The sequence below is a fragment of the Ambystoma mexicanum genome, chromosome 10 (genome assembly GCF_040938575.1).
Source record: "Ambystoma mexicanum isolate Mex_15411 chromosome 10, UKY_AmexF1_1, whole genome shotgun sequence".
NCBI classification, from domain to species: domain Eukaryota; kingdom Metazoa; phylum Chordata; class Amphibia; order Caudata; family Ambystomatidae; genus Ambystoma; species Ambystoma mexicanum.
This window is the reverse complement of record NC_090932.1, coordinates 1,519,518,575-1,519,542,881: the sequence shown is the minus strand read 5'-3', so window position 1 is coordinate 1,519,542,881 and position 24,307 is coordinate 1,519,518,575.

Genomic DNA, 24,307 nt, shown 5'->3' with positions numbered 1-24,307 from the left:
AATGAGTTCAATATCGCGCAACTTCCTCCCCACGCAACTATCCCCACTCCGCTAGCCTCATTCTGCGTTACTCCCCACGCACATACACCAACCATGGGGTCTAGACACCTGCCACCCTGGTTGTAAAATTAACCCCATCCAAGGATTCAGCTAGGTCAGACAAGTATAAATTGAAAAGCGCAGGGGACAAAACACACCCCTGCCTACGGTTAACATTGACCTTAATAGGATTAGTGTTTCACCCTGATCCAGCTGTATATGGACTGAGGTACTCATATGCAGTTTTATGAGAATATTCAGGAGGCCCCCTGGGAAACACCACTTAGAAAGTTTAGGCCAAAGGCAACCTTTATCGACTGGGCCTGAAAATCTACAGAGGCCATATAGAAAGGTTCTTTAGTGACATTTTGTGACTTGTGCTTGAAGTTGCAAGACTATCACATTTAACATTGCAGAAGAACCTTTGCGAAAGGAGCTAAAATCCCATTGGCAGAGGACCATTTATTTAACTCACCCAGGATGTTATATGACAGTACCCATATTAAATACACCTTTGAATTTATTTGAGAATGTGTGCATGTATGTATGAAGATATGTATGCACCTGTGTATGAATGCGCCTAATTAAGTGCATATCTACACGTGCATGCACGTGTGTGGTTTTCTCAAATTCTAAGTGTGCAGATTCGTAAATGCAAAGTGAAGGCAATCAAAGGTCAACAGAACCAGGAAGACAATCTAAGACTGTCGAAAGTGGCCCAGTCTTTCGCATGCTGTGTATCTCCAAATACCTGCCAACGGAAGCAGTTACCAACCCTCACAGGGCAAAGATTAATGTTTGCCTTCCCAAGCGCGGACGAATTAAACTGTCCAGATAGGCGAGAGTGATGACGCATTGTGCAGCTGTGTGGAGTCAGGGCAGGGGCCAGGATTTGTTATTCTAGTGGTCCCAGATAGTTGATGAGAGCAGGGCTCGGTGGGATCAAAGGCCTGGGGGAGGAGATGGGTGGGGCCTGCGGTGGAGTTTGAGTTCGTGGTTCTGTAAGCTGAAGCGATAACACTGTTGAAAGGGAGTTGTCGTCTCCCGCCCTATCTCTCCTCTCTTGGTTTATTCTTTCTTCTGCTTGGTGAAAGGCGAGATGACAGAACTGCGTAGGGATATGCTATAAAAACGTACAGTAAGAGATGCAACAGGACCTAAGAACTTGGAAATGCACCATTCAAGACTGGGGAACAGGGTCGCAACTAGGCACAAACCTCATCATTGGGCATCAGTGCCAACTCCATACATTTAGTGGTGGGGTCAGGGGTAGGGTGACCAGAATTAAAAAGTAAAAACACCGGGACACGGCAACTAACATAAAAGTAATAATAACTCTTGAAAGTGGCTGTCAAGGCACTACACTTCAGTAGCGTTTGGAGGAGAAGGGGGTTTAAGTGTTACTGTTCAAAGAAGCACATATTATCATTAATGTATCACAAACTATATCAGGTTGTAACATGCAGCATTTCTTCTGTGCGAGATTGTGCATTCCTGCCCGCAAGCCATGAAGCCCAACTACAAAAAACTGGGACCACTGCAGTTTCCAATGGGAACATAATCTTGAGAAAGGGGGACAGAGCATCAAATACCAGGACAGTCGCGGCCAAACTGAGCCATCTGGCCACCCTAGTCAGTGGTGCACTGGGAACCCAAAGGAGACACTGGAAATATTTATCTAAGTGGCCCCATATTACTCATTTTCAGCCAAGCCAACACTTTTCCTTGGAGAACATTTTGAAATAAAACTGGTTATCACACAAAAAGACCCAGGGTGAAGAGGCCTACTGGGACATGGAGTTCCATATAGGCCAGTCCACCACTGAGTGGGGCCCAGGCAGTGACGTGGAATCACCCAAATGGCAGGCAGTGCTCGTAGACCTCATGCGTTCTAAGTGCCCAAGGAACCACAGCAGCCGATCAACTTGACATGAAGGCAAGCTTCATTCACCGAAGCACACCCGTGCATGGAGCCGTACTATTCACAGCTCTGAGCTCTGACTGCAGATTGAATCTGCAATGTCTGGGCCCCCTGACTCTCGCTGGCACCTTGACGTGCGTGCTATGAAATTGGAAGTGGGGCTCCACTTCTGCCCCAGATTACGTTTTCTTGGCAGACATGTTTCTTTCTTTATGATATGATATGATGTGGCATTCATAACGTGTTTCTAGGCGCGACAAGATAAGGAGGGGGAAACAAAGGGAGGACAAAATAATCTTCCTAGCCCTTGTGTCATTCAGATCACGCAAGTGCGGGGGAGGGGGAAGGGGAGAAGTGCCAGGGGTGAGGGGAAGGGGAAGTGCAGTTAACTCACAAGTGCAGCCCGCGGGTGGTTCATAAGTGCAGAGCGATACAGACCCTTAAGTACCGGGGAGCCTGGAGGCAGTACGAGTGTAACTGGAAATGCAGGAGCCCTGGCCCGAGTTCACGCGGAGCAGTCAGGTGCATCAGCAGGGGAGAGGAAGAGAGAAAGCAGAAGCGAAAAGGAAGGTCCTGAGTTGCTTCCGGCACCGGACACGGTTCTGGTCAAGTTTGAGAGGGGCAGGGAGGCTGTTCCAGAGGGAGGCCCGAGCCGAGGAGATAGATCTGCCCCAAACTCCTTGCTTGGAGAAGCGTCTGACCCTCAGAGAGTTGAAGGTGGTTGAGTGGAGAGCTCGAGAAGGAAAATGTTTTGGAAGAGAAAGTTGGAGGTAGAGAGGTCCCAGGCCCCAGAAGGCCTTGTGGATGATGCCGAGGGTCATGAAGGTGATCCTTGCAGCCACGGGGGGCCAGTGAAGAGATTTCAGAGCTGGAGAGGTACAATCCCTGGGCTTGAGGCCAAGAACAAGTCTCCCAGTCCTGTTCTGGATAAGTTTAAGGTCGAAGAGTAGAGGCAGGTAGATTTAGAAAAAGGCTGCTGCAATAGTCCAGGCTAGAGAGGACTAGGGCTCTGGAGACAGTGAGCTTCTGGGGGAAAGTGAGAAAAGGAAGAATACCTCTGAGGAGGTGCAGCTGATAGTTTGACTTCTTAGAGATGTCAGAGATGTGAGGAAAGAAGGATAATAAGGCACAGTGAGATTGAATGAATGCCCAGGATCATACACTTTGGCTAATTGGTGATACCTGTATTTGATATCATTCTGAAATGAAGGCACTTGACCTAATTTCTAACTAGTTCTAGTTGGTACTGATGTGTGTTAATAAGAGATTACTTCACACCATGCACATAATAAACCAGCATGACAAAACACAAATCATTATAGAAGTATGTTAAGCAGAAGGATTATGATTGTAGCTTTATTTTCCCCATCCATGAGTGAAAAGCAGCAGTCTGGCCAGGCACTAGTCTGTGGAGGCTGGGTAAGGTTGGGGCATGGGGCTGAAGCTGATAGGCAGGTTTCCTCACTGATCTCCATGGAAATGTATCAGAGAGGCTGACATCCTGATGTTGTTTATGTAGGCCACCATGGCGCCGAGATTCTCTCCAAGCCTTACAGAGTCTGGGGAGGGGGAATCACACAATCAAGGGGAGGACGCAGTATAATAGTGTGAGGTGCTGGCCAGCTGGCCTTGTGTAGTGCTGGGTCCTCTGTTACAATATGGATCACCAGAGCCAGCTTTAGGCATGGTACATCTGACCGGATACACGGGGTGGTGCCACATTAGCCACCCATTAGCCTGCCTGCCACATAAGCTTAGGGGAGTCCTTCAAGAGCTACCCCGAGCTGGAGTGGTGGGTGACGGCATGTCAGGCACACTATTGAAATCAAATGCCCCTTCACCCCCCCTCTGGTACTGGCACCGGGCGCTCCAGCATGGGAGCAGGGTGCTTTTTATAACATTAGGGTGCTGCAGCTGAACCAGCGTGGGGCAGCCTTTGATAGGCTGCACCATGCTTGTTTGGCAGTGGCGCTCTGTTGAAGTGATTAACTCCCTGCTCCAGCACGGAAGAGGGGAGTTACTCACTTAATTAAATAGAGCACTGCAGTGCTCTATTTAGTGCACATTTGGCACCTGTCCCCCCAACTACCAAGGAGGGACCCGGGTGCGGGGGAACACCTTGTGGGTGTGCCAAATTAAGTTTCCTGTCCCCAGGCGCTGCCAGAGCTAAGCCATGGGGATCACCCAGAATTAAACCAACAGCATAGAAAGCTTCTGCTGGAGGAGCGCTTGCTTCTGTGGCTTCCAGCCCAGAGGCAGCACTCAGTTTAACATGGTTCATCCTTGATTATCTTTTAAAGCACCTAATTTCCTTGTTTCTGACATTTATTTCACCCACACGTTGTATTCAAAATCATGTATTTGATAAAGTCCATTACACCACCCACAGGATGGAAAATACAGATCACCGCCATTGCAGCCTGTGAAGCCCTGCTGGAACATGACCTTAACTTTTCTTCAAAACCCTTTATCAGCATGCATTGGCACCAAAACCAACGCTTGTTTTTGGAAATAACAGAGTCAGAGCTCTTGTTCTTACACAAACAGCACCGTTTACCCTGCTTTCAAGGATGTGTCTGGGTACCACACTCTATAGTGGTTGCCACTAGGGGCTTTAAGGCTGGCTCCCTGTCACAAATTGACTTCTGCACTGCAGGAGTACAAGGGTAAGTAAGACTAAAACTCCAACTCAGCCCCCACACGTCTACAAACCAAGAGCCAACACAATCATAAAGGTAAAAAAGACACAGTTAAAAGATATAGCTCCATCGCCTTTTGTAGTAACGTAGGCTGAAGGAAGGCTATGCTCTTAAGAGGGGTGTGGATGTGATCCATTAGTGACCCACACAGCAAAGTAGCACAGTCCAAAAGAAAGGGAATGTCCAATCAAGGTTCTACAAAAATATATACATTTTAATCAAACACATCAGCTGCAAGAAAACTAAACACTGTAAAAAAAAAAAAAAACACCCCAGTTGAAAGAACAAAGAAGATGCAACAGATTGAAGAATACAGCTCTCGGAGTATGAACACAAGGATATGTCTTTGGATGAAAAAGGTGCACCAGAGATCTAACCAGACTCTAGGACCCAAAATGGGCCTGGAGGGCAGATATTCGTCAGTAGTACCTGGTTTTAGTTCTTTGGCGGTTCAATCCCGGCTTTGAGCATTGGTGAGAGCAGATAAAGCTCAGTTTGGGTATGTATGATTGGGTGGACCCGGGCACTCATGAGAATTGGTTTGAGGCCGAGAGTGATGCTCCAGCAGTTCGAGTCGGCGGATAGCGATAGTTTGATTTGGTGATCATGTTGATCTGGTGTGCAGCTTGAAGGCGAGTCGAGTTACGTCCTGGTTCAACTACTGGCTAGTGTCGGCAAGTGACTCTCCAGCAGTTTTAGTTGGGTCCTCCAGATGTTGTGAGACCCACTCCAAGGGCTCTAGGACAGGATCATAAAGTTCAGGCTATGCTCACCCAGCCATGGGAGATTCTGGTGCAGAGTGGCAGGTCATGGACCACAGCAAGAGCCATCCCCCCAATGTGACCTGGGAGCATGTAGGGGGCAGTGCTTTCCTTTGCCTCGGATGGGTCCATCTGCAACTCAGTGGTTGAGAGTTTAAAAAGTACAATTCTGCCCAAAGAGGTCCTAATGAATCCTTCTCAGGTGTTGGTTCTGGGGTGAATCAAAGAAGTAGTGAGAGAACCCTTCTTTTAAAGGCCAATGCTCACAGGCGACTGGTCTAAAATTAGACTGCTCTAGGTGTCCAATCCCTGTTCTAAGAACAAGTGGACATCACACCCACAAGGCTTTGTTCTAAAGGAAGTGGAGGGACAGGAAGGAAAGATTGAGGCAAAGAGAATCAAGATGTTGGAACCTTCATTCAACTTTAAAGAGCTCCCTCGGTCTACACTAACCCCACCCTCTTCCCTTCTCAATAGAATCAAAGGGCTTTAGATATGCAGCACCCAGGTGTGAGGCCATATCTTTTGTGAATGGGTAAGCCTGTTGAGTCCTAGCTTCACGTGGAGTGGCTGCTTCTCTGGGGAGGGTGTTCTGCCCTCACAAAGGAACACAGAGAGGAAATCCCTCAGGCTACCTTTCTGCCAGCAGTGGCAAGGTCCAGCCTGTCTGGAGAATTATAAAACAGGTATGGCTTATATTTGCAGATTTCTCTGCTACCGGTGGGGGGGTGGAGGGGGTAGGCACATCATTATTGGGTTTTGGTACAGGGGTGCATATCTTAAATGCAGCCCCTGTACTTCAGAGACTTAGCTGTTAAATGGACAACTGTGACATTAGAACCTGCTCAGGATACTGATGCAGCAGGGCACAGATACACGCTATGCTTTTGGCATGGAGCATATGAAAAGGGGATTTTGATTGGCTGAGTACCCTTCCAGAGATGGAATTACTCATATCATTGTATTAAATTAATACAAATAAAAAATGAAAGGGTTTCTGCATCATTGCCAAAAGGCAAATCCTTTCCACTGCCCCGGCCCCTTGAGCCCCAGAGCATTAATTACTGGTGGGGCTTGAGCCCCACCTGTCTATATAACCTGGTGCCTATATCTTTTATAACGTGAAGGGTACATTCTGAGACGTTGTGTGTCTGTAGCAAATATACTTGTGTGGTGCCCTGTGGGGATATATATATATATATATATATATTTTCTTTTTTTTGCATTGGTTTTTTCAAACCTTTAAAAGAGGTACAACATATAAACAACCAAACAAACACCAACACAAGATTCCAAGACTCATACATCATGAGTCATCATATGGCATTTCTCCCAGTGTTAAATTTTCCAGATAAGTTCACTCTCTTGGTGTCAGTTTTCAATTGTCTCCAACAGCCTTGTTAAGGGGAGTACCAACTTTACATCGGTTCCCTGAAACATCAGCTTCCACCAGTCATCTGCACACAAGGAGGGATGGTTTAAACTCCAGGGTCTCAGGTGATGCGTCCTTTCAGATCTTAATTTAGTGCAAAATAGCACCAGGTGTTTAAGCGATTCCTTAGCTTTTTAACACAACCTACATTCATATATATTCACTGAAAAAACATTGTTAAAGGAACGTTATTGTTAAGTTGCTCTAATAAAAACCTATGAAATTCAATGAAAAAAATATTGTTAAAGGGACGTTATGGTTACAAGTAAAACCAAAAACCCCCAGAAATTCACCAGTTATGGTAAACTGAGCAACCATAACTTGTGCCACCACTGTGCACTGCTAAGAAAAACACCCAGGACATGAAAGATAACCATAACGTCCCTTTAACAATGTTTTTTCATTGAATTTCATAGGTTTTTATTAGTGCAACTTAACCATATCGTCCCATTAACAAAGTTTTTTCAGTGAATTTCATGGGTTTTTACCAGTGCACACTAATTTCCTACAACTTACTAATATCATATTTATGCCAATATAGAAACATTTGTGTCCAATTTACAAAATTTCACCTTAACACGCTGCCATTCCCCGCCTTCTAGCATCATTTTTAACACTTCTATACACTTTTTGCAATTTTTTCCACTGTTTTTGTGTTCATCAACATTTGCGAACGTCTGACGTCTTTGCAGCCTTTCTGGACAGTGTCAAGTGACTGCGCGCAGCATGATGATGTGTCTACGAATACGTTTGCACTTTGCGAACAGGTCTGTGCTTCGTGTACAGTTCGGAACTGCTTTTGCTGCTAATCAAGGAACTTTCAAACTCAAAATCTACCCTTTCAAGGCTCCTACATCTATTCTTACTCATTATCCATTAACAATCTAGTACACAGCACATACTTGGAAGAATACTAGCAAGACTGTTATTTAGCTTAAAAATAGCATTGGCTATTGCCATCCCTCCTCCCCAAGAGCCACCACTAGCTGGAGGACCTACACAACACAAAAAGTGCAGTACTTCAAAAGACAATGAGGACCAAGAAGATGAGGCAGAGGAAGTGCCTCCTTCTAGCATCCAGAGAGAATCATGGGTGTGGCATTTCTTTACCACTGTTGGGAATGTACCAAATGCAAAAGCTACCAAAGTGAAATTCAATTAGTGCAACGTGGTACTCAGTTGTGTACTACCTGGAAGTACTCCCACGGGACCACCTCCATGCTCTGCCACACTAAATCCAAGCACTGCAATGGTCTCATTTTGGTTGTTCCCTTCTTATCAAGTAGTAGGCTGTCTTCCTCCACCTCATCTTCCTCAACCAATACTGTAACGACACAGCCGACGTCTGTAGGACACAAAATCCCACCAGCTATCTTGCAAGCGATAAAAGAGGCTGTTGATCCATATCTTTCGAAGACAACAGTACTCTGTATATACTGCAAAACACCACTCTGCAGGGGGGAGCAATTCTGAAGTGCTTTTGAAGCTGTCATCAAGGAGCATGAGAAACATGGATGCTACCTTAGATGCAACACACTCGCAACATTTTCCCCTGTTCACCTGCCCCTCAATATTTGTGGTTGGCGCCTCTTCCCTCATTTCCCTCCCAACCTTACTTTCAAACCTCACCTGCCAAAACAAAACACCACAAAAAATGGTTCCTTTAGGAAACACCTTTCACAGTTAAAAAATACAGCATTTCTTAGTAAAGTAGTTAGATTCAATAAGATTCTCCAACATTTACATTAGCATCTTGTGTTATGCGAATGGGAATCATGGACAATTACATACTAGAGAAAAATATAAAAGGACTGAAACTATTTTCTGTCCCAAATGCTTTTCTCTAGCATACCATAAGGACCATAATCGATGGACCTTCATAACTTATCCGCGGTCTCCACAGTCCCCTTTCCAGGCCATGAATCATTAAAAGACCCAGGTGGCACGTGCACACCATCACACAGGACTGCCCTTCTACCCTTTTTAATTTTATATTTGCAACACTCCCTCAATGCCTGCTTTCGAACAGTCAGACATCCATCCACCAATCACTTCCAGAAACTGTATTTATAACCCTATGACCATATTAAGCTTCCACACACAATCTTGTCACTTGACAATCTTCTACAAATCTTTTGTATTTGCATTTCCGTTACTTATACAAAGAAATTGTAAACAGTGCTCCTATAAATGCACACATGCATTGTGTAGTGAGAGAAGTGCATGAATAGAAGGGGAAGTACGGATGGGCAAGTGCTCATGAGAACCCAGTAGGGAAATGCCAAGGGATGCCAAGGTGGGACGCCACTGGCTAACTACTGGAGCAGAGGAGTCCCAAGGTGGATGCATCTTAACTGTAACATCCCTTTAACAAAGATGTTTCTGTCAATTTAATAGGTTTTTATAAGTGAAAATGTTTCACTGTATTACATCGCTGTATATAAATTATTCATAAATCCTATTTTCATCTATATATAAAAGAACTATAAACCTCCTTTAAGAAACATATTTTTTGAAACACATACTTATGTCTGTCGTTATCAGCAGCACATGCTGGGGATGCAAATCATTGTTAAATTGCCTACGGCATAAGGCTCAACCAGGACCCCAGCCCAACCAAACCACTGCTATTACTCACAGCAGCCATGGCCAGTCTCCAAATCCATGGGGCATGTGCTTCAGATATTGCCACATTCCGCAATAAGCAAATCAGAGTACACATTTGCGTTTCCCAAGGGCCAGGCCCACTAGCCAGACACCAAGGGTATATCACTACTTTTTCTATTTACATTCTTACACTTTGGACAAATAAAACACAAGACATATTTCCAAAAACATGCTTTCAGGTCCTTGCTAATGCTCATCACGCAAGTATGTTGTAATGTAGTGCACCGCTTCAGGCTGTAACGGCAAGCAGAATATTTTTTCCCATGCAAACCTACCACTTCGGCCATGCCACACGCCCGAATAACCAAATTACTGTACACATTTCTCCTTGCCGATGGCCAGGCTTATTGCCAAGACACCAATGTTATAGCACTGTGATGTGTACTTACATTTTCACACTTAAAAAAAAACTACACAGGACATATTTGCAAAACCATGCTTTGAAGTTCTTGCTGACCCTCCTCGTGGATACTTGCTGCAATCCCATTCTGCACTTCAACCTGTACCCACAAGCAGATTTTTCCCCCATACAAATGTATCCCAATTTCGAAAATAAATGTTCCCACGTGTCCACAAGTCCCTGATGGCCATGCTCACTTTAACCCCATTGCTGGTCCCTTGTGGCCTTGGCCAGTAGCCAGATAGCCTGGGTCATTGACCCGGACAATCTGTCCACTGCCTATGGCCACAGGCTATACCTCAGTCACCAAAGGTATATCACTATTTTTTGTAACTACTTTATGACACTTTTCAAAAAATAAAACACGGACACATTTGCAAAACAATGCTTTCATGTCCTTTCCAATGCTCCTTGCACGGGTTTGCTGGAAATCAACCCATGTTTTATTTTTTCAAGTGTCAAAATGTACGTACATACAATAGTCATATAACTTAGCCCCCACTTGACAAAATCCATTCAGACTTTGTACAAACACTCATGGTTCGGTCTACAATCTTTCTGAAAATGTTTGTCCACATTCGTAAAAAGGCAACAAAGTTATAAGCTGTCTAAAATTGTTGAGACCACCCTCTAATTTTGCCCCCTCTTGACAAAGTCCCACCAAACTTTGCAAAAACATACATATGAAGGTATAACATCTTTTCAAAAACATCTGTGCAGATTCGTCAAATGGCACCACATCCATAAGATTTTAAAATATTTTGTGACCCCCTTCTAATTTTGTTCTCTCTTGACAAACAGCACCACACTTTGCAGAACTATTGAGAATCAGGTCTAGAATACGATTCCCAAATGTCATGCAGTTTCATTGAGTGGCACCAAAGTTATATGTTATAAACTGCTTTTCACCAACCTTGTAATGCAGAAATAGGCATGATATGATATGATTTTGAAGAGGGATGGGTAAATGTGCCTCCTCCTCCCCTGCTACAAGGTACATGACCCGGAAGAAGAACAGGAGATATCGTGAACGTCCATATTATTTCAGATCAAATCCTAGTGCTCCAATGATTCATAAATATGAAATGAAATGAAATTAAATTATAATTTATTTATATCGTGCCCGTACACAAGTGTTTCAGAGCATGAAACTGAGAGGTACCCACTCAGCCAGCCCTATAGACCAGGTGCGGTACAAACCTTCCCCAGAGTGGAGAAGGAGCCTCCGGACGCAGCTAAAGAGACCTCAATTGACAATATTGACTAAAGCGCTGAGAAGCAAAGCCACTGACGTTGTTAGAGACACCCCCACTTAGCAGCGATAGACAGGAAGCACACATGCCATCCGCACATTGGGACACAATTACACACACCAATACATGAAGCACAGGAGTGTGCAGTTCTATAAGTTAGAGGACAGATACATATACATATTGTCATTGCTTTTATTCTTTTGTCATTAGCTTAATGCAGCAACGCAGAAACCGCAAGAAGCAAGGAATCCTGGGTAAAGCTTGCAGATGCTTATATGCAAATAACCTTATGGAACTGCAGGAGCACCTACGGGACCTGACAGAGCCAAGTGTGACTAACATATGGAGAATATAGAATAGCACAAATATGTAGAAGCCATATTATGATTTAGGAAAATTATAACAGGCCTCAGACTCTCAGCAAGATCTGAGCGTAGCTGAATTCAGACTGAACAAGGGAGCAAACGTGTGAGACAGGACCCGCTGCCAAGGCTACCAGATACGAACAAAATTCCATTCCCTGAACGACAATAACACCAGCTGCAATAAATGCGAATAAATCCTCATAATTCAGAGCTGTAGAAGTGTCACGACCCGTGACCCAGAACCTCACTGGCATGGTCACATGCCAGGTAGGGTCAGGACTCAGGGTTCATTTGGGGCCCCAAGAGCCTTGCATTATCATCATAGACTCTCCTGGAGTAGTCCCGGCGCCTTTGGTGCCAGGCTCATGTTCAGATTTGAACTTTACCTTGAAGGGACTACTTTTCCTGTGAAAGCCTGCAGCCACCATGGAGGCACCCATACAGTCTAGTTCCTAGGAACCAGACTGTGCGGTGCTGTGTTTCAGGGTGAGGTAGGTGGTAGCCTGGACTACTTTACCTGGACTACTTTACAGAGGGCTATATAAACCGCACCCAAGCTACTGAACCTATTTTGCGTTATTCTGCAGCCAGCAGCGTGACGCTCATCGTGTTCAGAGACCAGCACCCGGCGATACTTGAATAGCGGACCTGCAGCGGAGACAAAAGAACATCATTAGCAGTCTCTGCTTACCTGCAACTTTCCATCCGTCGATTCCTGCTGCTTGCGGTCTTCCATCCAGTTGGCAGCATCACCAGGACACCACGCTTGCACCGGAACGAAGCACCTGGAGGGAGAGAGAAAGAAGGACAACGTTAAACAGGTTACTCACGGCATTCACGGCAGTAATCACAAAATCCTCACCTGGCTGGGCATTTCTTCACTGGTTCCGCTCTGGAAATCTTCACACGGCCAGAAAGACCATCGCGACCTGAAAAGGAATAAACAATACAGGTTAGCAAGAAAAGACATTACTGTGCCGCACTTCGCGCTTACCCTACCATCCATCAAACGCTCCTGCGTCCATCATCCAGCAGGAGCCTGATCCAAGTAGCGCACCCACCAAATCTCTGTGCACCTAAGGGGAAACAAACAAGAAAACCCATTATTAGCAAGAAAGGAAAGCAAGGATATTTAAAGACTGCTATAACCAGACTTACCTCATTAAAGACACTTGAATGGGTTAGCACCAGTGAAGTTAACTCGGTCGCTACAACCCGTTGAAGACTATGCGCCCCTGCACAGAAGGCAGGACAGAGAGCACACCAGACATCATAACAAGGTGAGGAGTGGGCCATCAGGTTGAGTCCTGGGGGCTGGTGGGAGGAAACAAAGTCTGTCCCTAAATCCAGTCCTCCTGTGTTTTCAGGCCTGACCGCCATAAAAGGCATCGTCCAGAATTGGGAATGTCCAGGGTGAATCCGGCAACTAGGGCATAAGGGCGTCCCCGTGGATACCAGGTGAGCGTAACAAGAAGCTCCAAATCACGGTGTCCCAACATGTGACCCGGCTGACTCAGACAATTAATTGAAACCAGAGCTGGGAAACAGAGTCGATCTCACGCTGCCAGACAGAAGCTTGCAACAAGGATGTTACAAGTGTTGCACAAGATGAACGAGCACTTTCATAGCCTAAGGTGGTGAACACAAGTTACAATGCAGACGCAGGGTCATTCTTATTATCTTGAGAAGGTAAACCTAGAGCTGAGAACCTTCGCGGATCCCAGGTCTGGGGAGATCAGCTCTAGCCAATCACAATTCAATCTCCTAGGGGTGGGCGAGAACCAATGGTAAAACCCTCACACTGTAACATTATTAGAAGTAGCAACTTTTGGGGATGGACCAAGCCAGCCACCTGACATGCGAGAGCCAGTAGACTAACACGTATAGGGTCTACTATAGGTGGACTATTACTTAGTACCCAATCCAGTAGGGCAAAAAGGTTTTCTGGAGAAGGGCCCAGGTTGTGACGTCAGTATGGTGCAATCAGGATACAAAACTGGCCGGCAAGCCAGGAGCTGTTTAGATGTCACTGATTTCTTCTGTCCCTGTACTGATCCCTGTTGGTTTTGACTGTTATAAACCGAATTTTGAACTTGCTGTCTGACTAGGTCTACATTCCTTTTGGGGGAAGGTGATGGGCCTTCCGAGAGTCTTCAAACTTCTAGTAGCCCTCAAACCTACCTGGGAGTTTGTCCTCAACAATATGATGTGGCATTTATAACACACCTGTACACAAGTGTTTCTAGGCGCAACAAGACCAGCAGGGGGAATCAAAGGGAGGACAAAATAACAATATTACTAGGCCATGTGTCATTCAGATCGCGTGAGTGTGGGGAACATGGGAGGGGAGAAGTGCTAGGGGTGCGGTCTCAGGCCCCAGAAAGCCTTGTGTACGATGCAGAGGGTCTTGAACTTGATCCTTGCAGCCACGGGGAGCCAGTGAAGAGATTTTAGAGCTGGAGAGATACGATTACTGGACTTGAGGCTAAGGACAAGTCTAGCTGTCCTGTTCTGGATAAGTTGCAAAGGTCGAAGAGTAGAGGCAGGAAGATTTAGAAAGAGGCTGTTGCAATAGTCCAACCTAGAGAGGACCAGTGCTCTGGAGACAGTGAGCTTCTGGGGGAAAGTGAGAAAAGGAAGAATACCTCTGAGGAGGTGCAGCTGATAGTTTGACTTCTTAGAGACGTCAGAGTTGTGACGAGAGAAGGAGAGGGTGGAGTCGAAGATGACACCAAGGTTATTAGCCTCACAGGAAGGAGCAGGAAGAGGGCCCAGAGTGGGCAGCCAGAGAGAGAGAGAGAGAGAGAGAGGAAAGGAGGGAGCGGGTGTTCCAATGAGGAGGATCTCAGTCTTACTGGCATTAAGGCAGAATTAAGGCATTAATATCCCGGACCATCTCAGATGTTCGTGAACATCACAGTTCCTGGATGTCGTAGTTGAAAAACACCTGTTTTTTGTCTTTTTAAGGCCATATCCCATCCTCATCACCCCTCACCTCCCCAAAGATTGTTTCATTAGTTTGACAAATGCAATGTTGTGTTTTTTAATATATTTAAACCGCAATGTTTGCGGACACTGGCGCTGTGTGCGAATCCAACATATCAGGCATTTCCAAAAATCTGACACACCTCACGCTTCTCACCATCCAATCAGCGGGTGCGTCAGATGTCAATAGACATCACGCCAGCACCTGGACCAATAGGAGGCTGTCTGCAGGCCGAATAGGGAAGTGACACCACAGACCGAACCCAGATATCACTAATTTTCTTACCTACTTTTTTGCCAATTTAAAAAAAAAACAACTGGATGGATTTAAGCCACATTTACAAAAGCCCACTTTGGGGACCAAGCACCACTCCTGCTGCAAATTTGGTGAAAAACCGTCCAGCGGTTTGCACTGTAGGCATGAGCAAAATGATTTTTCCATTGCATCTATGGGAAAAAGCACGCATTTTGGGACCCACGCTATACCTTTGCCCCTCCACCCCCATGAAACTTCACCAAACTATGCATCATCAGTCGGACGGGCCATATACTTAGCTTTGCAAAATGTCATGAGGATTTGTTTAGAGGGGGCAAAGTTGTAAGCTGCCCAAAAAGTGCTCTTCCTATGGGTTGTGAAACTTAACCTTAACTACAGGGCCCCTACCGCAGGCCCTGTGATATATGATATCACTTATTCCACTATTCCTATGAATGAAGACTGCTTGTTTCTAAGTCTTCTTTATTTTATGCTGGTGTACACCAGCACCCTCTCTTGGTGTCTCTATCACTCACACTCCTTGCACTGCAACCTCAAGTACTTTCTTGCAAGTTTGCATGTACACGATTAAGCACAATGTTGTCAGTGTTCGGGCAGGGCCTGCCATGCATGCAAACAAGGCTCATCATTAAAGTATATAATAGACCTCCTCATTATCCACCAAGGAGGTTTGTGGCAACTATATCAAATTAGCAGGATATGGTGCTCTTTTATGCACATTGAGCCAGTGACATTGCCAAAGACAACATGCACCTTTTAACGGCTACCTGTTGGCAAGGCATCACATCTTCAATGCATTGTGTTGTTTGCTTTGTCTTTTGCTGGTTCCTGCTGCATTTTTCCAGATTCTTTGCATCATAACCCTATCTAAGTCTGATTGGCGATGAGGTTGGAGTGTCTTTGAGAGTCAGTGAGTGTCTTCTGCAGGGAGTCCTAGGGGAAGAGACTACACATTGTGGGCCCTGAATTTGTGCCCAGCCCTTGCATAGTGTAAACTGATGCAACACAGCTTACCCTGAGTTCACTTAATATAGCATAACAAGGAAGGGCATAGGGAAGAGTTTCCCTCCTCCTCTCCTTAATCAGGGGTATGCCCTTCCCAAGCACCTGTTGACTGGCAGTAACCGAGGAGGGGGTGCATCGCTTTTCCTGCTGCAGCTAGACTGGATTGGAAGAATATATATTCTCCTGTCAAGATAAGGCATATGGGACTAACACTGGGCTGGTCCCTAGATTAGGCCACCAGCAGAAGAGCACCAGTGTCTACCTACAATCTTCAAATCAGCCCAATTGTAAGAGCAGGGTTGGGACAAAATGACACTTTGCCTGGGGCACCATTGATCATGTCTCAGTTTTGACCAATGGGACAGAAAGGAGCTGAATAGCCTCAATGTATTCCCCTCCACCATTCATGATGCATGTAATGGAGAAAACAGGGCATATGCCTCTTCACCAATCAGACTGAGCAAAACCCAAATGACAAGTAACAGTCCTTTTAATTTATTTGACAGTGTGGAACATTCATTGTGACCAATCAAGTTGGGTCCTGGCTCTTCATGGAGGAATGAAATGCGCAGAGCTGTAGGCGTGGTGTGCCTGGGGTGACCACCTAAGGGACTAGAGAACCTTCTATATAAGGGATGAAGACCCTGGTCCCTGGTCTTGTAGGTGATGTGAAAAGGTCCAGACAAGGAGAAGACAAACATAAAAGGGAATGGTGAGGAGACAGAGCAGATACACTGTGCGGTGATAGCGTATTGATGTGCACGGACAGGTGTGGTTACCTGCTCCAGCATCTGGTCGATGCCAAAATGAAGGTTTACCATTAAGGTTCACCATTATTATTACTACTCTTCCTTTCCTCATCAATACAGAGGTCCCAGTAGAGACAAAACAATATAATTCTATTTCAAGACCAGAGGCTCTTATTATGCCGGACTCTACTCTTTACTTCTTGAGCAGCATAACAACAAACCACAAATTGCAGTGAAAAAGAGAAAAAATCTACAACTTCCATGAAGAACAATGGCTAATCCCCCACACTAATGTGAGATGGAGGTTTAGATTCTATTAAAGACAAGGAGGTAATTATTATGCATAACAATCTTTACTCTGAAACCACAGTAGCAAAGAAAAAACTCTTACAAACAAAAATGTTGTAAAGAACAGAACTAAATAGAGTTCAATGTCAATGTAAGGGAGCGTCCCAATCCATCATGGAGGACAAGTCATGCCCTGCAGGAGACCAATGAGCAGGCACCCATCCTTATATAAGTCCATTACCCTAAACCCAACTGCTCTTTCTGTAGCTGTCTTGAACCAGACGTCCACTGCACAGATCAGATGATAAAGATGAAGGCAGATCCAGCGAAGCTCTCGTACCACGCACTCCACTACTTGTAACTGTGAGCCACACTCCTGATCAGAACCTCCACTCGTGGCTGTAAGAACAAGCAAGAAGGGTGAGTGGATGGGAAGAACAACAAACCAAAGAATGTTCTCTCTTGAAACACCTGTGTACATGCGTGTCATAACTGTCATATCATATCATATCAAGGGTGGGATAATAATTGCCTCCTTTTCTTTAATAGAATCTAAACCCCCATCTCACGTTAGTGTGGGGGATTAGCCATACTATGACAAGACAGGAGGCTCATATTATGCAAGTTTGAATCCCTTCCATCCCATTAGTACAACATGATCAATACAATAGAGACAATATAATAAAATAATATAATAAAATAATAGGAGAAGAAAATGTTTTAAATGCCTTCATTAGATCAATCAGCTGACCGCAAGAGAATTGCTCAAGGCTAGGCTGCTCGAATAACTGTCTTATGAGGCATAGCCAAATCCACTGCAAGAAAAAACAACTGGAAGATGTGCCAATTCCAGTGTTCCTTACAGGCCACCAAAACCAACTGGTTAAAAAGAGGGGGGAAAACCCTGAACAAAGTTTTCCTATACTAATAGGTTAGGAAAAACACATTGGAATGATAAACTCCTCCGTTGTCCAATCAAACATTTAAAACACTTAAATTCATACCCTCTTTGGGAACCTAGATAGCAAACCAAAGAAGATAAGCACTTAGCTCTCCTGGAGCTAAAGAAAAATACCCTTTAGGGGCGAAAGCTTTGTAGGTTCCATCCCATGCGTTAAAGGAAGATATCGCATTAGAAACAGGGCATGTCACAAAACTACACTGGGGAACCAAGTGGGAAAGACAAAACTTCAGAAAAGGTAAAATGGGAGAAAAAGGTCATTTTTTATTCATCTGTAATAGGACGACCCATCCTGAGCGGAGCTGAAAAGCAATAGACTTAACACACAATTGCCTTCAGACATATGTGTATACTAAGGAGGGATGTCTTCTAGAGGCAGAAGCAGAATGGAAGAGAGGGGCCCCACTGAAAAGCTAAACCTGTCAAACCGCCAACACGGAGACTTTCAGACCTCCTGAGCCCTTGAAGAAGGACTCTGCTATCATGACAAAAGGCAGATATTTACAAAAACCTGACCCTTAAGAGACCAAACTTGGCAAGGAGAAAAAATGTATCTTACATCCAATCGCTACCATTATAGTGATACCTAAACCCCCTTGTAGATCTGCCCGGTGCTTAAACCTTGATCCCTCCTCCATGGTTGATAAATCCCCTAGAGGATCAAAAACGAACCGAAGGAGGACCCCTAAATTCCAAAGTCTTAGCAAGAAACTAAACTGCAAAGAACTGATCACTAAACAGTTAAACTGAAGTTGCTCACCAGAAGAGGACTAACCTCTATCTTAGCCAATTTGAAGAACCTTGAAGCTCACAGCACCCTGAGCTGGCACCTTATTGCAAAAACAAACTCCTGTGAAAAAACCCAAAGGTCCACCTGCCATGCAGGTGACTACGAGAATCAAATCATAAACTAAATATATCCCAGTCCTCTGGGAATCGCACTGACGGACACCTTCTGATAGTTAATGTAGAGATGCTGGAACGCATTGTGATAGAGGGTTGTAATAACTTGGATGGGAGATTAGTAGCACTTCCAGACTCCTCTATCCCGCCAAGGGATATTGAGCCTTCCCAAAGGAGGAGAACCCTCCCCCACTTATCTAAGGAAAAACCATGCAACCCAGAAGAAGGCTACCCTGAGGACCCATTAAAGCCCCGCTTTACACCCTTACAATAAATACACTCTTGCACTTCTAACCAAACCCCTTGACCGTGGAAGGGCTCCGCTTAACTTATTGAAATACCAGTAATTAGCGCGAAGGAAAGTAAACTGACAGGAGGGAAATGCTCAGTGCGAGTCTGCACTGGTCACGAGCCAGAACTCCTGTAAAAAGGAAAAACGGAAACCATTGGGTTTTACTCCAAGAGGTGTAATATTATGATGCAATCTCCCCCAAGAATGGCGGGAAGGGGAATGAGGGGGGAAAGGACTCTGGGATAATTATCAATGCCCCATAAATGAAAGGTTGTGAAAGAATACTGGGACCACTGTCCCCTCAAACCCTGAGGTCTGAGTCTCTGTATTTGTGTGAGGCTGACTGGCCACTAAGGGAATCAGGGGAAGGAAAAAATTAAGCACATTGCCCATAACAAAATAGCACTTATATATGCTATGAACCCTCAGGTATATGAGTGTTGCTACTACTACCAACGGTGTGTGGTGTGAGGTGTTCACTTATTGATTGCAGCAGGATGAAAGACTGATTTAGACCTTTCCAAATTAGGAACCTGCATCAGTGGGGTGGGATGTGAAGCCATCCTATTCGCTGCACTGTAGAAAAAAAAGAAAATATATATATATAAAAAAACAAAAGAGGTTAAACAGCTCTCTTGAGCGTACAGAAGCCTGCTTGTACTCCTCGAGCAGAGGAGAAATTGTAACACACTGCTAGACGGTTAGCTGAACAACAGGCCAAGCTTTGAGAGGAAAACAATGGGGCAGGCGCCAGAAAGTTATAATTTGGTAACTCGTCCATCTGATACCAGCAAGTGTTTCCAAACACGCCATCCAAGTAGAACATGGTTGCTCAACTTGCCATGCAACAAAACTGAACAGTTACCCTCGAGCTGACCTTGTCTCCACCAATAGTTCAATAGTATAATGAATGTCAAAATGGGACAAATAGTAAGGGAAAACATGTCCCCACTAAAGAGAGCCTCAAGCACTGCAGACCTCAATAGGGGCATAAAGTATCATTTTTTCTTTCTCATGTCGAGAGAAAAATTCTGCAGCTTAATCAGCACGCGTACTGGGTGGAGCAATTTTTTGGTGAAAGCAAAACCTAAGGAACGGACTGAGTTGTCATGAAACTAACTAAGGTAAAGGGTGACAGAACTTTACTAAAAGATGAAGGTTAACACCAGAGTGATGGCTAGAGAGAAAGGTAAAACCACACCATGGGTCTGCAAACAACCACCTCCACATACTCTTTACTTTAAAGTACTTAATGAATAAATAAATAAATAAATAAAATAATATACAATATAAAATATATAAAATACCCACTGAGCTATTGACAATTCTGAAAACGCAAATGTGTTCCAGGCACCACTTAAATATATTGATTAGCGAAAGAGTACCCTGAGCAAGCGCACCTCTACTGCTCACCCTAGGAGGGTGTGGAACCAGCAGTATACGAGGGGTTCACCTCGCAAAAGAACACAGGCAAAGCCTGCCACCAATCAGGTGACAGCAAACCTACAGGGAAGATAATGACGACTGCCACATGCAGCACCTAAACAAAGCTGTCGACTTTAAGGGAGGAATACACTGAGCAAGCGCACCTCAACTGCTCACCCGAGCAGTGTGTGGAACCAGCAGTACACGAGGGGTTCACCTCGCATTAGAACTCAGGCAGAGCCTGAAACCGAGCAGGTTATGGCAGACAAACAATTAAGGTAATCACCAATGCCATATGCATCACCCAAACAAAGTTTCCGACCTTAAGCGAGGAATACACTGAGCAAGTGTACCTCAAACTGATCACCCTAGCAGGGTGTGGCAACCAGCAGCACACGAGGGAGCACCTCGCTGTAGAACCCAGGCAAAGCCTGAAACCGAGCAGGTTATGGCACGGTTACAGGGCAAATAATGACATCTGCCATATGCAGCACCTAAACAAAGCTGCCGACCTTAAGGATGAATACACTGGGTAAGTGCACCTCAAACTGCTCACCCTATCAGGGTGTGGCAACCAGCAGTACACGAGGGAGCACCTCGCAGTAGAACCCATGCAAAGCCTGAAACCAAGCAGGATATTGCACGCTTACAGGGAAAATAATGATATCTGCCATATGCAGCACCATACACTGAGTCAGCGCCCTAGAACACAGGCAAAGCCTGCCACCGAGCAGGTTATGGCACGCCTCTAGAGAAAGCCATCACTTAAGTTATAAGCAGCGCTTAAACAAAGCGGCAGATTGGCAGCGCATCAGTCTCCTGAGTGGGTGCTAAAATATATATAAATTGTAAAATATCCCTATTAAAAAATGCCAATTTTAAAATATATCTAAAACAAATATGTACTGGAAATATCGGGAAGTGAATCCAGGACCTCCCGCATGGAAACATGCAGCTCCATCATTGAGCTATCCTGCTTTTTAAATGACGCAGAGGCTTTGTTACACTCCAATATAATTAATGAACATAGCCATAAAGAGCAGGCAAAACCCATAAACCTACAGCACCTGGTGTCCCCAGGCGTCACCTGAATCATAAATCACATCCAGTTACCACATTATAAAAAGCTCATACATGCGCCCAAAATACATTAAAATATTTCATAACATTTTTAAAAAATATATATATAATAAAATCAAATCATCCAGAGTGGGTACCTGAACCCTACTTGACAGCACTGGAGGACTGGAGCGCTAACTGTTGAGCTATAGAATCTCTATCTCCGCACCCCTGGCCTGAAGCAAAGCTTCTACCTGGCCGGCGCTTGTTGCATACAAATTAGGTGGGCCTCCCAGGCTCGTAACTCCCGAAGAAAATGCTGGGAAGAAGGCGCGAACGGACGCGTAATAAACATGAAGCCTAAAGGCCCACACGCGTCGGGTCTGAGGTGAAAACCTCTAATAGACCCACGCGTGTAGGCCAGTAGGGGGCGGACCAGAAAGCCGACACGCGCCTGGCCTGAAGCTAAAGCTTCCATCAGGGCCACGCGCGTCGGCTTGAGTGAAAGCAGGACTCCGAAGCGGAGCTGCTTTCCTAATAAAACAAATACTGGTTTAAAAACAAAGCGGCATTCGCACGCATACGTTACCAAAAACTGCAGTGTCAGTGACACATGAGGATTAACAACACCTAATTAGTGACACCAAAGTGAAGCAGTAAGAGCGTAACTCAAAGGTAAAACACTATAGACATTCTAACATCATAACATCATATATATATGTATATATATGTATATATATATATATATATATATATATATATATATATATATATATATATATATATATATATATATATATATAATTTGCCAATAAAGTATAAATGTTATGCACTCTACTGACTAGCATGCAAGGCACAACTAGAAGGAGTGACTTAGCTGTGGTGTCAGCAGCAAAGAAAGAGGAGTTGGGTTCAGAGTAATGGATTTATATAAGGAATGGTCCCTGCTCACTGGTCTCCTGCAGGACATGACCTGTCTTCCATGATGGATTGGGAAGCTCCCTTACATTGACATTGAACTCTATTTAGTTCTGTTCTTAACAACTTTTTTGTTTGTAAAAGTTTTTTCTTTGCTGCTGTGGTTTCAGAGTAAAGATTGTTATGCATAATATGAGCCTCCTGTCTTGTCATAGAATCTTTTTAGGTTGTTTGAACTTGAATGTTCCTGATCCTGTCACGTGACCTTCTCTCCACAGATCCCCGTCCAATCCTCGTGTTAACCTCTCCTCATCTCTTGAACTCCTCCTTTTTCTTTACTGCTCTGGCAGCAGATAAGCACATTCAATTTAGTACGTTTTATCTTATAGTAAGCATCTGCAGCAAAAGCACAGGCTGTGTGACTGCAGTTTACTTTAACTCAAGTTTTTCTTCAGGTGAAACACACGGTCAGCAAAAAAGCTGACCGCATCATCTTGACGTCCCTTCAGCTGCACTGAGAGGTGGCAGTGCACGGCGGAAGTGACCGATGGTGCATGATGGGGCTGCGTGGTTCGGGAACCCACTCAGTTACTTCTTAAGGGCATTTTCTGAAGTTTGGAGGATGCAGCGTTAGTCCGGTGAGACTCCGGAGTCTAACGCTGGGAGCAGCATGCCCGGGTGGTGATTAGAGCCTCTTCGGGTGCTGCAGCACTCATGCGACTCACTGTGATTACCAGGCTGCTGCGCTGCACCGACTCTTTATAACAGGTGCAGTTTCAAGAGCAACGGTCCACTGCCCACTAGAGGCTTCAAAGCCTACACCAAACTCAACACGCCATCACAGGTGCAGGCCCCAAGACAGCCTGTAGCTGTCCTGGTAGCACAGTGCATCTCCACCTGATAGGGTGCTAACATGAGAGATCTGCAGTCTAGTCCATCTAATGAGGACTTATACAGGCCACACAAGACCCCCAGTCATGTGTCACATAGTGCAGAAAGCTGCGTATGCGGGTATGATATGATATGGCGTTTATAATGCACCTATACACAAGTGTTTCAAGGCGCGACGAGACAAGGGAGGGAGAACAGAGGGAAGACAGACAACGATCCTACTAGGCTAGGTGTCATTCAGATCGTGCAAGTGCATGGGAAGGGGGATAGGGGAAAGTGCGGGGGAAGGGGTAGAGGACAGTGCAGTACATAGGATAAGAAAAAAAACCGAAAACCAAAAATAAATAATAAATAAAGAAAGGTACGGCCAGCAGGTGGCAAGTGCAAGTGTAAGTGCAGACATCAGGTGTCAAGTGCTGGTAGTGGGAATGTAGGGATACAGAAAACAGGCCCCAAGTGAGTGGGTTGCCAGGAAGGCAGTGCAGGAGTGTGACTGGCGGGGGAGGGGACCTAGGCCAGAGAACATAGGGTGACCAGGTAACCAGTGCAATTTCAGTGTCAGCAGCCAGGAAGTCAGCAAAGGAGAGAAGGAGAAAAAGCAGAAGAGAAAGGTTTTCAGGTGCTTCCAGAACCAAAGATGATTCTCCTCAAGTTTCAGGGAGGCAGGGAGGCTGTTCCAGAGGGCGGCCCCAGCCAAAGAAAGAGATCTACCACCAACTCATTGCTTGGCGAGGTGATTGACCCTGAGGGAGTTTGAGGTGGATGAGCGAAGAGCTCGAGAAGGAAGGTATTTAGGGAAAGAGAGTTGAAGGTATTGAGGCCCCAGGTCCCAGAATGCCTTGTGGACGATGCAGAGAGTTTTGAACTTAATTCTCGCAGCCACTGGGAGCCAGTGCAGAGATTTCAGTCCTGGAGAGATACGATCCCTGGGCTTGAGGCCAAGGACAAGTTTTTCAGTCCTGTTCTGGATAAGTTGCAGAGAGCAGAGTGTAGAAACGGGCAGATTTAGAAAGAGGC